Source organism: Stegodyphus dumicola, chromosome 9 (assembly GCF_044657685.1).
Source record: "Stegodyphus dumicola isolate Sdum_Otavi_A_Nest chromosome 9, ASM4465768v1".
Taxonomy (NCBI): Eukaryota; Metazoa; Arthropoda; class Arachnida; order Araneae; family Eresidae; genus Stegodyphus; species Stegodyphus dumicola.
The window spans coordinates 56291422-56309369 of NC_140776.1; the positions used below are offsets into that span (position 1 = coordinate 56291422).

At 29.9% G+C, this 17948-nt stretch overlaps 1 long non-coding RNA gene across 1 annotated transcript in view; it reads right to left on the reverse strand.

The window, feature by feature from the left end:
* Positions 1 to 1934: 1934 nt before the first annotated feature.
* LOC118183922 (uncharacterized) overlaps positions 1935 to 17948 on the reverse strand; it is a 35210-nt gene continuing 19196 nt past the window's right edge. The window contains exon 2 of the long non-coding RNA XR_004757311.2: positions 1935 to 2469. This is a non-coding gene — a long non-coding RNA (uncharacterized LOC118183922). The remainder of the gene's footprint in view (positions 2470 to 17948) is intronic.

The following is a 17948-nucleotide window of genomic DNA, read 5'->3' on the forward strand; positions in this document are numbered from 1 at the left end:
ATGGTAACAGGTAGTTTGACGACATTTTTTTAAGGCGATAAAGGTTACTAGCTAGGACTTTAGCAGTGTACATGGATAAAGTCAAGAGTGTGCGCAATGCCATTTTTGTGTAATTCTGAGATGTTTTTTTTTAAGTGAAAATAGGTCGACTTGTACATGGATACCGTGTATGTGCAATTCTTAAAAATGCGGCAAGCAGTTTGCGATTCTGCACTTTCTCCCAATTTCGCACCTAATCTTCGTCATGCTTAAACACTTTTGTTCCATAAAAGTTCTAGCATAAGCATAATTCGGCTAGCAGATTGTTGGAAAAAAATGTTTAGTTTAAAAAAAAAAAAAAAAAAAAAAAAATGCCTTTACTTCGTGAAAACAAAATGACGGCCAAACAAAAACAAGCAGGTTGCTGTAGCAGAGTTGGTCGCCAAATTTTCCCCCCAAAATCGCCAAGTTACCATAATCCAAAGATTAACCAAATTGCCTTCTTACCCTATAAATTAAATTCGAAAAGGCCGTATTTAACGGGTGACATTCGAACCAACCTTAAATGAAAATTGCACCAGCCTTCCTCGAACGGAAATTCACTCTAGTAAACAGTAATTTGTTTTCAACCATTAAAAGGGTCGCGTTCATCCGTCGAAGGGGCGATATTCATATAATTCTCAAGCGAATTAACAGGCTTCAGAGAGTTTTATTTACTTTTTTAAGGGGTGATAAGCTAAGGGTGAAAGGAGTGAAAATTTTTTAAGGGGTGAAAATTAGTGTATTGCAAATTATTAGTAGGGATTTTCTGATTCTGATTATGCTATTTTATTGTTTGAAACACGATTTTAGATTTAGCATTAGAAGACTTTAGAAGCGATTCGATTAGAATATTCGCAATTTTAGAAGCTTGTATTACCGTTCCAAGAACAGTTTTAGAATAAAACTTTTAACCTATAGTTCTGTGATTTTGTATATTTGGATATATGGATGAAATAGAATTTTTAATCCATATAGCTATGAAAGTATATATTATCAGTCACAAATTGCGGCTTTTGAAGTGGAAAAAAAGATGTTCATTGCTTTTTGAAGATTTAGTTTTTCTTTCCTAACTTACCCAAATAACTTTATTTGTAATGTAAATATACTCTAAATATGGCAATGACAGAATATTTTTTATTGCAGCTGAACCTGTTTTAGATTTGTTAATTGCATATATGGTACGAAAAATTTAAGTATACTACTTTCTAATTTTCATCAGAAAATTTTTAATTCGTTAAATTAAAGAGATCCTTGGATTATTCAAACTCGTTTTCTTTATTTTTTTCTCAAACTCTTTTATTTAAGGGAGAGATATAAATAGTTTTTATCGCAAAGTCTATTGTACAAAATTCTCAAAACATATTCAAATAAAATATATGAAATTTAGGACCAACATGTAGAAAGTACTTAAAAGAAAAATTTAGATTGTCTACCTGCTTGTAATACACAAGAAAAATTGGAATAATACATCGAAATAAGAAAACAAATTACAGTTTAATTTCTCTTGTAGGAAAATTCTATTTTTCAATTAAAAAAGAAATCTTACTTGAGTTCCAGTCAGTCGGGCAATTTGGTTCGTGTTTCACAGTTTTTCAACTTTATTTGCAACATTAAAGTTTAAAAAAATACGTGATCATAATATGTTTTCATGCTATCATTTTTTAATTTTTTACTTCACATATTGCACGAATAATAGTAAAAATATACGATTTATAATTTATTCCAAATGGTGATGTTTTTAAATTATGAAAAGCTTACAATTAAATTTTTACGTAAACTTATGAACAGCTTAAAGTCTTTAGTTGGCTTATAAAACATAACTTTTTAGAAGTTTTCTACAGAGAACTTTGCGCAGTCCTTGCAGAAAGCAATCTTTTTAACTCAGTCAGTGTGAAAAATGAATAGGCACAAAATTCAAAATTCAAATTTTATTGTTTATAATTGCATTGCAGAAATATTCAAAATTTGATACTAACTTTTATGTGTTAGAGACTACATCTGGTAATTCATTTTTTATACAAAATTATATTTTCTTATAAATGTCAAAGAGAATATTTTTTTTATTTAACTTCCATTAACTACATAAATGATGTGAAACTTGTCTCTTCGTGGCAATATTATATCAAAAAACCATGTTATTTAGAGACCTTTCTGCAACGTTTGGATCGCCTGTCGTACCTGTATCCTCTACAGCATTTGGCTTTTGGCGGCGGAGTGCAGTTGCAACCAAACATATTGCACAATGGTTTGCTGACTCCTTGCGGCCGAAGTTGGCGCTTAATCCGAGGAACGAAGACTGCAGTATCAGATTCCAAGGACTGTAAAACTAAGCTATGCTTTCCACTACTTTCATTACTGATAGAAGAACTAACAATGATGCCACTTGCACAAAGCAAGAAGAAAATGCAAAAAATAAATTTCATGATGCTTGTAGCTGGGAGCTTTTACCTAGGAAAAAAAAAAGAAAAAAATGAAGATATCATCATGTTAAAAAACAAACAAGTATTATAATCATTATTTCTTAAAAAAAACTTGAAATTTCCTTTTATCGTACTGTACTTTTCGTAGTGAAACTTTAAAAAAAATGCACTGAATGCCAAAACAGTATCTGAATTATGCTTTTAACATGAGTCCATGTGAAATTCAAACCTATAAGGGCAAAAACTGGCAGACATCAAAACCTATCAGTAATACTATTAGGTAAAATTAACTACGGTAAAGTATCCAAAGTACAATTTTGATTGCTTTACCAAAATTATTTAATAATGTGAAGAAATTCCTAAGGAAGGAAGATTTTCATTTTTGTGTTACACTTAAAGGAAACCGCAAATAAGAAACTAATTTAGTTCTTCAGAACTGAATTCAGTAGTCACTACCATTTTCTCGTTACCAACCATTGGGATCAATTGGGGAGGAGTAAGTAATATGGGGAAATATGTCGCAAGTCTTTCTTTCTTACGTCTACATCGCAATGCAGAGAAATTAATTAAAATTTAAAGCGAAACCTCATTTCAATTATTAACATCAACAGTTGATAAGAACATTAGTGTCTCTTTTGAAACTTATTTTGATGAACCAGAGCTTTTATTACATGCTAATTGCATGCTTTGAATAATTTATCTCGGACAAAAAGAGCCATTAATTTTTTCATTCACGCATTTGAATATGAATTAAATTCTAATGAAAAGTTAGAGATATAGCATTACGGGTTTCACAATATTTTAATTATTAAAACTTTAGTAACTTGAAAATTAACAAGTTTAATTTTAATATTTGTCCATATTCTGTTCTTGGGTTGTTTAAAATTCAGAGGAAAAGGTTAATTCATTTCGAGGTATGCATTAATCTGTATCATAAATTTAATAATTTATTTGGTATAAAATTCATGGAAGAATGATTTTTTCTAATTAGCAAATATGCTGATCAAGAAACAGAAACAATGAAGGTGAAAGAAGACATGGCAGAATAAACAAATGACAGCAAAGGTTTGTTAGAGCATAAAGTCCTCGAAGATTACATATTTCTTCAACTCTAAAACATAGCTAAAATAAAATGCATGGCTTAAATTCAGTAGCAATAACAGAAAAATAACTCTAATAAAATAACATAAAATAAAACATTAAAATAAATATTATGACTAAAAGAATATAATATGACTGTGAATAAAAGAATTCGATTTACTAACATTGGTAATTCATATTTATCAATAGACATTCTATTAAACACATCCTTCTGAATGAATGTAAAAATCTGATTTTTCCGAGCATTGGTAGCTCCATGTTAGAAAAAAAAAATTACTTTGCATTTAAAACCTAATATTTATGAGCCAACTTTATATTTTTAATTAAATGAAAAAGCTCACGAAATGTTTTGAAAGAATAGAACACACGATGTAACATTTTATCTATAGACAACAACGTAAAACGCTTTTTGAAAGAAAAATACACATTAATACAGATAAAAGTGTGCTATGTTCAAAGCACGGGCCGATTAAAAACACATAGACTTCATGATGTTCTTAAATTTAAATGTTATATGGGGAAACTTTGTGCGACTCAAAATCGACAAAATAATGTATCTGGCACGGAAAGTATCAGCCCTACTTCAAACAGAATATTGAGATGTTTTCTGATAAAATAATTAATAATTAAGTTATAAGTATTTAGTCGCATATTAAAAAAAACAATTATTTGAGTTATCTGAGTATATTTATTCTCAGAGAGTTGAATGCTAAGCGAAACTAAGAAGGTTACGCCATATGCTGTGTCCGCTTGATAAAGTTCTGGAAGTGGGAGTGATTCTGGAGACCATATACACATATGCTATCATATTACAGGATTAAAAGAATTAAAATAATTATTGCATACAACTTCAGTTTTCGAACATTAGGAAAACAAGTGTATTTAAACAAAATATGTTCCTTTTTAAAATTGGTATAAACACAGAAAAACAAATTTCAGTAAGGCAACCGAATAAGAACATTTCTTAGCAAAGTAGAATCCAAAATATTAGATTTCGACAGTATTTATTTCATATTTACTTGCTTTGAATACAAAATAACTGTGTTTCTGTCCATGCACTAGTAAAGAGTTAAAAATATTAGATATCTAATTTATATTATATAGCTCATAAAGACTCAAGTTTGCAAAAAAAAATATTTAAATATCCTTCTAATTTTCATAAATACTATACTCAAGAAGTTTTTTTCTTATGACGTCTGATTGAAGAAAAGAAATGTTTTAATTACATAAGCTACATAATCGATTTTGATATTTAAAAAACGTTTTATTAATTACTTTTTATGTTATTATTATATACTAAATTAATTGCAGCACGAAGCTGTCATTTATAACTATAAATCATTAAAAAAACTGTCTACCATAAAGGTAATTTAAAAAATAAACTTAATGCAAACTAACCAAAAGATTTTCTTTTAAACAATTAAAATTTGTGACTGCATTGATCTGAATAGAAGTAAAGTTTGAGAAATATTTGTATGGAGTCTTTTTATATAGATAAGTTTATATCAAATTTTCGCTCCATTGTGACTACCTATTAAGTATTTGGAAGGTTTGTTCATTTTTCTAATTAGTCTAGAATTTCTCTCTAGTTTTAATTCAGTAATAATATTTCTTAGTACTGCAACATGCATGACAATCTGTAAGTACCCTATTAATATGAAGTCTACTAACATATATCACAAACGGTATTTCATAGTGTATTTCAAAATGCTTGATTAAAAATATAGTGCTTTAGAATTTCACAATGCTTGATAGCATTTCATTTTTGCTTGATTAATTAAGCTTTGAAAGCCGTTGGTCATTCTACTTCTCATTTTGTCGAAATATCCCTGAAACCATTTTAGAGGGTCTCTGATGACTTCTGGCAAAGGCAGTATTACCCAGGAATATACTACTTTTGTCCAAAAAGGAATGCAGGAAACGTCTCAAGAGCATATAAAAGATACCTATAACAGTCACATTACTATCTAAAGTTACTAGGATCGAAATCCGTGCTAGCACAATAATCCCCGACCGTATAATCACTGCCATCTTCGAGGATGTTTCCTACTTATTTGCATGGGATCATCGCATTCTTTTGTTGGCATGTGGCTGTCAATGTCCTTGATGGAATTAAAACTTCGACTCCTTGGAAAAACGTTTTCTCGCGTGTGACTATCAATTACTCTGATGAAATTGACATTTCGACTCACTGAAAAAATACTTATTGAGGCTTCATTAATCTGACTGACTCGCGCCCACAATTTCCAGAATACAGTTGGAAAGGCGTTTCATTTGATGATCATCTGTGAGTAATTTGCATATGGTCTATAGAAATTAATCTTTTTAAGAGCATGTAATAGTACACAATGCCTGCATTTGTACTATGAATTCGATTCTGGCATTCTGATGCTCCGTTAAGCGTTACTGAGCATATTTCACTCTAGGATTATATTGTATAACAGTGGTCTCAGACTCAAACAGCATTCAGAACGAATGCTTGATCTGAAAGCAGTTGCCTGGCAAGAACACCTTTTCAACGAAATGTAAATTATTTTTTTGCAAAACAAACAAAATAAAAATAGATGAGGTATTTTCTCCCTCTTTTATGCATGGCTTCGTGGTGTAACCGGTAGCACACTCAGCCCGTTTCGAGAGGTCCAGGTTTGAGTCCCAGCGAGGGCATTACCCATTTTTTGTGTTTCTTACTTCAAAATTCCTAATGACTGTACAGTATATATGGATTTATGTGTTCATGTTTGCATGTATATATGTAAGTCGAATGTATGCGTGGAAACACATATACACATAATATGCACATACAAACATACACGCGGGCGTACATCTATACATTTCTGAATCCACTCCCGATAACAGAACAGTACCCAAAAAAATTTAAATTTCGCTTTCTCAATAGTTATCAAAACATACACAAGCAATATTAATATAACACGAGGAAAAAATGAAATTTATATTTATTTTTCTACCTGAAGTCTAAAGGTTAGTACCTGCAAGAAATTTCTATGATTATACTTTGTAATTCAAACCCCTTGGCAGATAAATATTAATTTTTCGATTGACATTAATTTCAGATAATTCGAGTATGTTGAATTAAATCTAAACTTACTTTTAAATTTAACCGGAAACAGAAAATTTCAGAATACCGAAGTCCCACAATCTGTCGGCTGTCAAACTAACTTTACTGATTATATCAACTTAAGAAATTCTCTCACATAAACCTAATCACGTGGCCTGACGTATAAGCATGCAGTGACAAAGGCCCGACTTACTCATTCTATCCTCTTTCCTTCAATAGCAATTGTGCACATAAGCTCAGTCCATATTCCGTCTCTGATATTATAAGCAACTTATTTGCATCAAATGCATAATTAAAATGTATTCACGGGCTGCTTAAAACTGTTTTGGAAATGTGAATTTCAGATCATTGTTGTAAGATATTTTGTCTATTCTTTATCTTGTACCTTCTTGGCGTAAGTAGAAGTACATTAGGTTGGTAACCGGGAGGTCCAGAGTTCGAATCTAGAAGAGGGCAAAGAACATCTTACGTCTCCTGCTTTGAAAGAAAAAACTAATGACTCTACAATCTGATGTCTTTAGAAAACAGATTACTCTTTTTCACTGTGAACACTTAGATTATATTTAATTTATGCAGCGTGTCAGTTGTGCATTTTATGCAGTTTTAGGCATTTACTTATCTGGCTTCAGCAATCGACACTTTTTATAACAATGAAAAATATGTACAGTTAGCCATTAAAACAGCTATTCTGGGAATTTATTTCGAGACTTCAGACTGAACGTTCCCGATAGCATGATATCGGATCACAAAGTGACATTTGTTTAATATTTGCATAAACGTTCAGAGCAAAGACATTTATTTGTGATATTGATTTATATTGACAGAAATACTAATTACTTTCAGACGTGACTCATAGGAAACTCATAGGAAGGTGATTATCACGAGAAGGTTCACAGTGCTTTAAAAAATGGATGAATACTAATCTAGACTTAAATTTTGAGTTTAAAACTAACCTAAATAATAAAGAAAGCAATAAGTTCTGATATAAAAGTGACTGGTAGTCGTTATATTATTGAGAAACCTTCCGGCAACGTCGTGAACGTCTGTCGTATTTATATCCATCGCAACAGACTGCATTTGGGGGCGGTGTACAGTTGCAGCCAAACATATTGCATATGGGTTGGCTGACACCTTCAGGAGCAGGTACCTGACGTTTCATACGAAAGAGAAGTACTTCTCTAGTAGATTCAGTCCACAAAGTATTCGAAAAATGTAAACCAGATTTGCCCCTGCTTGCATCATCTCCAATAATGAAGCTAATTGCACAAAGAAGGATCAAACTACACAGAATAGATTTCATGGTTTTCGCCCTTGGAATTTTCACCCCCTGGAAAGAAAGCGACATGTAAGTTCAATAGTCAAAAAAAGACACTAAAGCAGACATTACTCTGAGTTATTTTTTTTACTGGCTTTTGAGTTTTTATTTCTTGTCTAAAAGTGAAAAATAAAGCACAAAAACTTAATTTAAATAATTTCTGTTCTAACAATATGAGAAAAATTCAACTACTTTATAATTTGCTATTAATTGTGTAGACCTTTCAGATGAAGATTGTTTAAACTTGTGAGACTGAAACATGCAAGTGAAACTAAAAGTGTTTTAAGCTTTTTCAAAGCTTTCATTGTTTACAGACTTTTATTATTTGTAAGATTAGTTAATAATTTTCGCTTCTCATCTCGTAGAAATCACGGAAGCAAAGCCTTTAAGAAAATATATTTTAAGGTAATGCTCATATTAAATCGTAGACTGGCATTATCTTATGAAATTTCAGTATAATTCACATTTTAAACAGAGCTATTTCTGAAAAATAGTGCCAACCAGCGGCCAAGCGGTAAAGTCGCTGAGCACTGGTAATTCGGTTCGAGGTTCGAATCCAGCGAACGGGCTGGCTGCATGGGAGTTTTAGTGATTTTACCCATGTGTAACGTGTATACGAGCCAGTTTCCCTTAGAAAGTCCTCCACGAAGGCATCTCTTCCCTTAGGCAGATAGCCCTAGTGTGCTTTGCCATAATTAAATACACACTGAAAAATATGTAAACATTGTGCAAGATTATCATAAATCATAACATTCTTTAGAAGCAGATGATAATTTCAATATAAAATGTGTTACTTATTAGCTTCATTTCAAGTATAATGCAATGCATTGTTGTCGTTCATTAGTGGTGAAATATATCTACATAGAAATTAAAGTTTAAATATTTTAAAATGATGCAAATGGTAATACTTAACGACTTTGGTTATATATATATATATATATATATATATATATGTATATATATATATATATGCAGGCATTAAACACATGAAAGTGTTTTTATATGTATCATCATATAACACTATAACAGGGACTTCGCATGTCAACATTGAAGTATTAAAATGAGCAAAAAATATTATAACAGAATTAAGCCAAACCGGCAGAGGTATTTATATCAAAACGGAAGTAAAGCAAATCCCTTTTTGCGATCCTTTTCCAAAAGCCCTTATTTCTCGATTTCTATTTTCATTTCTTTCCCAACAGATGGCGATAGGTATTGCTTAAAAACCAAGATTTTGCAGCTTGGAACAAGCTGATCGACTGAAGAGTATCTGGAAGCAACGAAACAACTTTTTTATCTTAAATTAATGCCATTCTTTGTAAATATTATAATTTGCGAAAGCTGATGCATTTGTTATAAATGTACCATGATATATATATATACATATATATATCATGGTACATTTATAACAAATATACATATGTATATATATATATATATATATATATATATATATAATTTATATATATAATTTTATGTATAATTTTATAATATATATATATATATATATATATATATATATATATATATAATATTATATATATATATATATATAATACTTATACAATAAATGTCATACTAGCATAGATAATTATGAATTGAAAACTCATTTTAGTCAAATAATTGAGTTTTGATTCATGAAATAATAACATAATGAGTTTCCAAAAAATTAAATTGATCTATCACATTTATTTCTCCGATAAATCGATATTTTATTTGCTCTACAATAATGTCAAAAATACTTTTGTTTAAAAATATTCTTCTCGGAATCGAAATTTTCCAAAGCCCCATCAAAATTGCATTTTATCTTATTTTATCTCTTTTCAAAATTGCATTTTATCTTATTTTATCTCTTTTCAAAATTGCATTTTATCTTATTCAGCCTATTTGGTAAGAAAATCCTATGTTTCAGCCATTTGTTTCGATTCTGCTAAAATAAGCTCCAATTCGTTTCTTTGTATTTATTCAGATATTATTTAAATACTGCGTTACTACATTTAAACATGTACTTATTTTCCGTCATATATTTTTTAACATTATTAATTGCATTCAGCACTTTATTATTTAAGCATAAATGTACATAACAATAAATCCAAAATTTGCTGTTCTCTTTTTTATCTACAGCGTTTCTTCTCGTATCTCTTTTCTATTGCTTTTAGAAAGGATATCAGTTAAAACATTCATTCAGTAAAAACTTCTAACTTTAGTATTATTCGGAAAAAGATATAAAACTCTTATATAATTAATAACATAATTTATTCAAAAAGTATCAAATACACATTCGACAGCATATTTATTAACTTTTGTTACTTTTCGAAGATTGAAAAAGTATTAAGTAATGAGCTCTGAGGCGTTGCCTAATATTGCCTATCTATAACTACACCATTGATGAGTACCAAATTTAATAAATTGCAATATATACAATGAATGGCATTAACTCAAAACAGAAAACCCATTTTGAAAGATTTTAAGTTATTCTGCCATAAAAACTCTTTTCCTAAATGCGTTATAAACGGTACTTCACAAAGATATACTAGAATTTTTGGAGCGAGAAATCAAATGTTCCCCTAGAGAAGTTTTGAACTACGGATTTGCTTATTCTAGGTTTCTCAACCTTTTTCTTGGAAAGACCTCTTAAAAAATAAGTCTTTTATTTTGCTTCGACCATTTTACATTTTTTTCCTATAATATACAACAAACAACATAATCATAATACAAATAATTGCCTGTAACTCACTTAACCCTTTGACGCGCGCGATGTTATTTTTATAATTTTTTAACTAAAAACTCTAGAAATTGAATATTATGATCCTAGAGACAAATAATATATGAATTAAAAAAAATCTACTCTTGCCAATTGTTCTGTGGGTGGTGGTCGCAATGTGAAACCACCGCGCGTCTAGGACTTTGAAACTTACTGATGCAGTAGGGGAAAAAAACTTGCCCTTTTCCGCGCGCGTTTCCAATAAATGACGAAATTTATGGATTTAAAGAAAAATGTATGTAAGAATTGCATTATATATAATTTTTTTACATTATTTTACAAAGTAAATCGTCAGAAAAAATTAAAAAATAAACATTTATGTAATTTTTCTATAGCAGTGAAAATACAAGTACCTACATAATAAGGACATTTAGATAAATGGATACGAAAAACTCAATAAATAAAATAAAGATAAAAAAGAACTCAGAGGTTTTTCTTTTTTTATATCAAAGAACATTTTTTTTTTTGTGACACTGTTCAAAGCATGTTTTATCTCTTTGGTATAGATCCACAATGCACGTGCATAGACCCACATTGCACGTTTCGCTCATACATCTTGTTCTATGAGCTATGAGCTTCCTTCCTAGTGCTACAAAATGTACACTGCCTAGATTTAAATTTCACTGGTATATGTCCAGCGTTATTTAGTTTCTTTTCATCTGGCACATGAAATTTGTGGTTTTTTATGTTAATGGGGGGGGGGCTTGGTCTTTTTGGCTTTGTACGGATCGTTCGTTTCCCATTCATACTTATTTTATTCGTATTTCGTCCCAAAATATTCAGAAAATATTTTTAATTTAAATAAAACTTTTATTTTTAATTATAGCGCAATTTCTATTTTTAATTATAGCAAAGTATATTCACATTAAATTTAAACCACATGAAATAATTTATAAAATCACAATACTAGCTTGGGGAGCAAATGTGTTGATGTCAGAGAAAAGTATTTTGAAAAGAAAGACCTTTTTACTGGGCAGGTGCAGTTATTGTTTAGTAATAAAATAACTCTGTGGTTTCAAAGCCCTTTATCTATATCCGGGTAAAAATAAACATTCCTATTTGAAAAGCAAGCGAACGCCATTGAGAAGCAAACGCCAGTGGTTTCAAGGCGCAACTACCGAGCTCCTAGAGGATTGTAAGCATCGTGACACAGTGCTCTAGTGGCGCCGTGGTCGCGCGCTGAAACCACATAGAAAATGCCATACATATAGAGGTTTTTTTTTTTATATATATATGCAGTTTAATTAGTGCAATTTTTTATTGTTTATGATAGAAATCATGATTTGCGATGACTAACGTTTGAAATTTTAAGTTGTTTATATTAATAAAAGGAAGTTATTTTGTCTCATCGAAAACGAATTATAAAAGGCATCCGATCTGAAATATTAACACCTAAAACATATATGATTCTACAGTCATTTTGTGTTAATTAGATATAAAAGATCAGTAATCAATTCATTTTCACTCAAAAATTTCGGAAAAGGAAGAAGAACAAAATTTCGAAAATGGCGGTTTCAGGGCACGACCACCGCGCATCAAAGGGTTAAAAGTAACAATCAACTAAAATATGAACAAAAGTTTTGATGTATTGATGCAACATTTTAACATTTGGCATAAAATTGCTGAAGTTAATTCTTAAATAACCTCGTGTAAAGAAAGATATTTAACTCGTTTCTTATTTCCTGTAGTAAATTATTGACTTGACGAAATCTCGCTTCTACTCAATAAGAAAAGCAAAAAGTGAATCATTTTGTTCAGTTACAACTTTCACTTTTAGATATTTGTGTCAGATTACTTTTAAATTTCAAAACTTAGCGTTTTGAGTAAAACTTGAACTTTCTCTTTGAATGCTATCAACTTTTCTTTCATCATAATATTAAGATCAGATAACACATTCAAATTTTCATTATATTGGAAGCGAGCAATAAACTATTTTAAATTTCGAAAGTAGCTTATGTACAACAATATACCATCTGAGGAAGTTACGCGTTCTTTTTATACTTTAGGTTGTGTTTTCTTGGGTTCTAGGTTTCTTACTTTTTACATTCCACGTTCTGTATAAAATTTAGTATTATTTAAAACATATTATTGATTATTTAAAACATATTATTGATTTTTTAAATACATTAGATAATTTTATGTATTTCCCCCTTATATTGACAACCACCGTTAACTCCCTTAGCGAACGCGAACGATACGCTTGCTTGCTATGTGAGGAATCCTTTTACATAAGTAGGTATCATTTCTGAGCGAGAAGCGCAATGTGCTGTGTATTCAAATATTTTATTAGTTTCTTACGCTGCCATTTTTATGTATTCATCATCGCAAAAAATATTTGTCCTCTTGTAAGGTATGTTTTAATTTTAAAACAATTATTTTAATTTTGAAACCCTTTTCTTTCAATTCTTGTTTCCATTTACAACTCCTTACCAAGATGAGTTTTTAGAATAGCATTAAATGCAAATGAGTTAGAAGAAGTATTTAAGGAAGGTTCAACTAACTTCGATAGAGTGTGCTAGGAGTGCTTAGTGGAGCGTATTTGCCTTCTGGCTAAGAGATAATTGTGTCTAGCTTCGGCTAAGTCTAGTTTAGTTAATAGTAACTTCGTTTCACATTTCGTATTCTCATTTGGTATTTCCGGTACTTTTCCGTTTCGCCGGCGCAAATCTCGCCAAGCAGACTTTATTGGCGACAACATACAGTATACACATAAAAAATATTAAAAAAATGTTAGTTCTGAGAATTCTTTTTAAAAAAGAAGGCATAAACATTTTAATATCGCTTAAAATTTTATAAAAAGCCAATAAATAAAGACAACAAATTTGTAAAAAGACATTAAGAATTTACTATGCTTTCATTGTTCAACATCCTGATTCGCCGGTTCATATCACGTGACCCCAAGCGATCTCATCTCACGTAAACTACTCTACAAAAATCTAATGCTCTTAGTAATTATCCACATTAATTTCAAGTTAAATCTTAATTTGGAACACAAGTTTAAATGCAAGAAATATTTCAATTCGTACGAATAGCTTACTCAGAAATTATGTAAAACTGCAGCTCTTTACTTCGCTAATGCATTCTCATTAGAAGTGATGAATTTAACCCTTGACTTTACCTTTTCTATATTTTTCGGCTTCGGGTAAGTGCTGTGATTGCATCCTAATTAACTTAATTACCGAAAATTGCCTTAAACATAAAACTGAACTATCTGATAAAAATTCTATGTAATGATATGCCAGTATTGAAAGAAACAATCAATCTGATAAGAAAAAGCTGCGACTTGTTTTTAAAATGAGGCGTAAAAGGTTACCAGCGAGAATATTTCGTTTGGCATGGGTTGTACCATTATTGGCGACTTTATCGCTTGCGCCGGCAAAACGGAAAAGTACCGTATTTCCTTATTCTAAGGTAACGTCCGAGTAGAGGCTTTCCTGTAAGCCCAAGAAGGGGCCGACTGTTATTCTTGTTTGAAGGAATAAAAGGGGTAATTTAACCTTTCTCGAGTTTACGTTTTAGTTGCTCTGAACTCAGCGATAAGTCGCTACATAGTTTACTAGGTTCCTCATGTTTTTTCATAGACAAAGGTCGAGGAACACTACACTGTTACTGCAATATGTCGTCATACTTCCACATTTTTACATAATTTCTTTCTTACTATGTGATGGAACTTTACATGAATAAACAATTAATTGTCCGCATTATTAATAAATATATTTTAATCAACTAGTTCTTGATTATTCCGATCAACTATCGCTGCATATTCGACTGTCGAGTTTCAGTGTACCTCCTCATCATCACTGAATCCCTTTAAAATTTCATCGACTCTTGGGCTTTCTGTACGGACAACGCGAAATCTCCGACGTAATTCGTAGTCATTCGACACCATGCATAGAAGGCTGTGATAATTCCATATAACGTGTTATTAACGATTGAAAAGGAGAGGAAAAGCAGTACAACAAAACGGAATTTTAAAATAAGAGTTGGCAGTGTAGTATGCTTTAGTTACAGTTGTTTATTCAAATCATTAAATTATTCTTTTCTATTAGTGAAACTCGCTTCCCAAATCTTTTAGAAAGGTGTGCTTCATGATATTTTTTCCGTTCTTTTAACGAGTTATTTAGAACACTTTTTATTGTTTATAAAATTAAAAACAAGTCCAAGATGATTCATTATCGAATTCTGATTTTAAATGTAGAAATAGGTAATAACTCAGGGTATACAGCGTGCAGATAATACTGTGGGGTTAACAGTGAAAAGTAAAGAATACTGCTTTAAAAATGCGGTGAATGATTTCATGCATCTGGTTTGCTTTCGTATTCATCTTCTAAGCAATAATTTTGCAATTATGATTATTCTCTTCTCAAAAATTTGGTTAGGTGAGTGTAGACTTGTATGAGTTTAAAAATACTTGTAAATCAGTCTAACTTCAGGGAAACAAAATTTTTTCGTTCTCGCAAGAATGCAAGGCCATCTCATATTAATTTGCGAGCTATGAAGATTCATCGCAAACAGGTAATGCAGATGCTTTAGAGAAAATTCTATGATAGATTAATCACTTCTAAAATAAATATCACTGAATACCAACAACAAGAGCAAAAGATCCCTACAGAAGCTTTAAGTACCCATACATGGCAAACATAAATACCGAGAGAGAGATAATGAAGTGATAATAATTAAATTAAAATTTGCTGGCTAACTAATAGGACTAGCTAATAAGAAGATCATAAACAAAAATCTAAACAAAAACAAAACTACTCACTAAAATAATATAAAACTAATAATATGATATAAAGAATAGCAGAAATAGCTTTGGTCTTTTCCAAGGACCAGCCCAAAAACTTTCAGTATAGCTAAGTTTCTGAATTATATCTGGATGATTACAAAAATAAATAATTCCAAGGTAAGTGCAAACAAAACATTAAAATCATTAAAGTTTTTTAAATAATATTAATAATGAACGTAATAAAATAAAGTTAGTTTTTTTTTAATCAGTCTTCAAAAAGTAATCTGCTTCGATATGATTCTAAGCAAATAATACTGTATGAATATTAAACTATATAAAAGTAAAATATTCCAAATAAAAAAACAAATATATAAACAAACGTTTAGAGACTTCAGAATTAAATTATTGATGTCGCAGAGTATGCTACAACAATTATTAAATAATTAAAATATAATATTTAAACATTTAAATCAAAATTTGGCGGTTTAACAGTCTAACAGGAAGAACATATATATGGATTACCTGTTTCAAATGTTAAATTTTTATGATTTTATCAAATTTAAAGATAAAATATTCCTACGAATTAACAGGATTCTTAGCACCTGTTTTCTCATTTCCATTTGCAACCTATACTTTTTGTAAAAAATATTCCAATTTGTGCAAAGTAATTCATAAAATGAAGAAATTAGATTTACTTTTACATACAATAAATATTTTATCATTTTAATAATTCTGAGTTAACTGAAACTGTTAATGTTTATTCTAATTATTTAAAGCCTTACAAAATCAATACCAATAACAACGAAATTGATTACCTTTAAATTTCTCAAATGCAAAAAATACTTTTTAACTTTCATATTAACCTTCTACATAGGAATTCTAACATTTCTAAAAAAGTAATTACCAACGTCATTATTGATCACATTGTCAGAATTATAAATATTTGAATTATATATATATTGAAGACCTTCTCCAAGAAATTCTACGTCTGAAAATTACATTTATTAATCACAAAATTCTCCTTAATTCTATTAACTTTATTCTTCCCAAATTAGCCATCAGGTTGTTTTAATTTATTTGTTACTTTTGTTAGAAAATACTTGAAACAAATTTGAGGTATTTGCTGGATGTGCCACAATTGTAAATGTCCATGTAAATATGTAATTAGTCCCTTTATCTCGCTTACTAAAAATAACCATTTCTATTCCAGTCCTATTATACGCCAAATTAAGTGAATACTATTATTACTCACCCTTTTCCTTTTCACAGCTTTTTGTACCCCAATTCTTAAAAACTGCATTTGAAATTACATTTTTTCAAACTATTAAAATTTTTAAACTTAATTTTAGTTTTTAGTTCTTCAGACGTTTTCACGAAGTATAATATATTAATTTTATCATTGCATTTACAACCTCCGGCATTTTTAGTTTTACACACGTTTAAACAATTCTTTTCAATAATTAAATTTATTTATTTTATAACTGCGTTTGCACCCTTCATCATTTTATTTTCCCTTTCAAAAGCGACTTCTTTAACACTCAGCTCTCGAATTTTTATTTTCCATTTTATCAAACTACCATCCTACTCAACCGGATTTAACACCCCGCATCAGTTACCTTTTTCCTAGTCACATGGAATACGCACATATGACACCTAGAAACATCTTTCACAGGATTTTAACTTCCGTTTTTCTTTTCCATTAATTTATTATTTAACTTTAATTAATACATTGAAATTAATACATTGAAAACGATATATTAATTAATTTATTCTTATTCCTAATTTAAGACATTTGAAAATATTTTCCATTTCAGTCTATAGACTTCCATTATCAACAAAAGTAACTTAATTTCTTTTGCTTAGATTTTTGACTTCAGAGTTTTTTTGGTTTCTTAGATTTTACATATTTTGAAAAAAAAAAAATAGACTTTTTAGGTTTTTTGCATTTAATTTAGCCAACGCCTCGTGAATGGATTCTGAATTCTTTTAGCTCTTTTTCGTCGTCATTAATCATAAAAGTAAATAATAAATTTGATGTTATGGCATACAATGCTAAAAGTCAGTTATCTTGTATAAGGATCGCAGGTTTTTAAGTTAATTGTATTTAAGCATCCTACAGCCATCATCAATAAAATACGCTGATTCGCGTGTGAAAGACCTGCCATTTCTTCATCAACGTTTATTATTGTATTGTATTTTCTTAGTTTTTACGTATTAATTATTACATTGCTGTACAGTAAGAATATGTAATTTTATTTTATAATATGTAAATAAACACTACATTTACTAGCACTTCATGGATATATAACTGGAATATTTGGATTTTATATTGATTATAACATTTAGTTTTTGCGAGACTTTAGAAAACCATAAAAACTTTTTATGTGAACTTCAAGCTATACTTTCTCAATAACCTTTATGATAGACTCCATTTAATTTACAGATTATATCACGCACTGTTCTAATATTTCTAAATGATATTTTGAAGCAAATTCATAGTCTTTCTCATTAGAATTATACATACT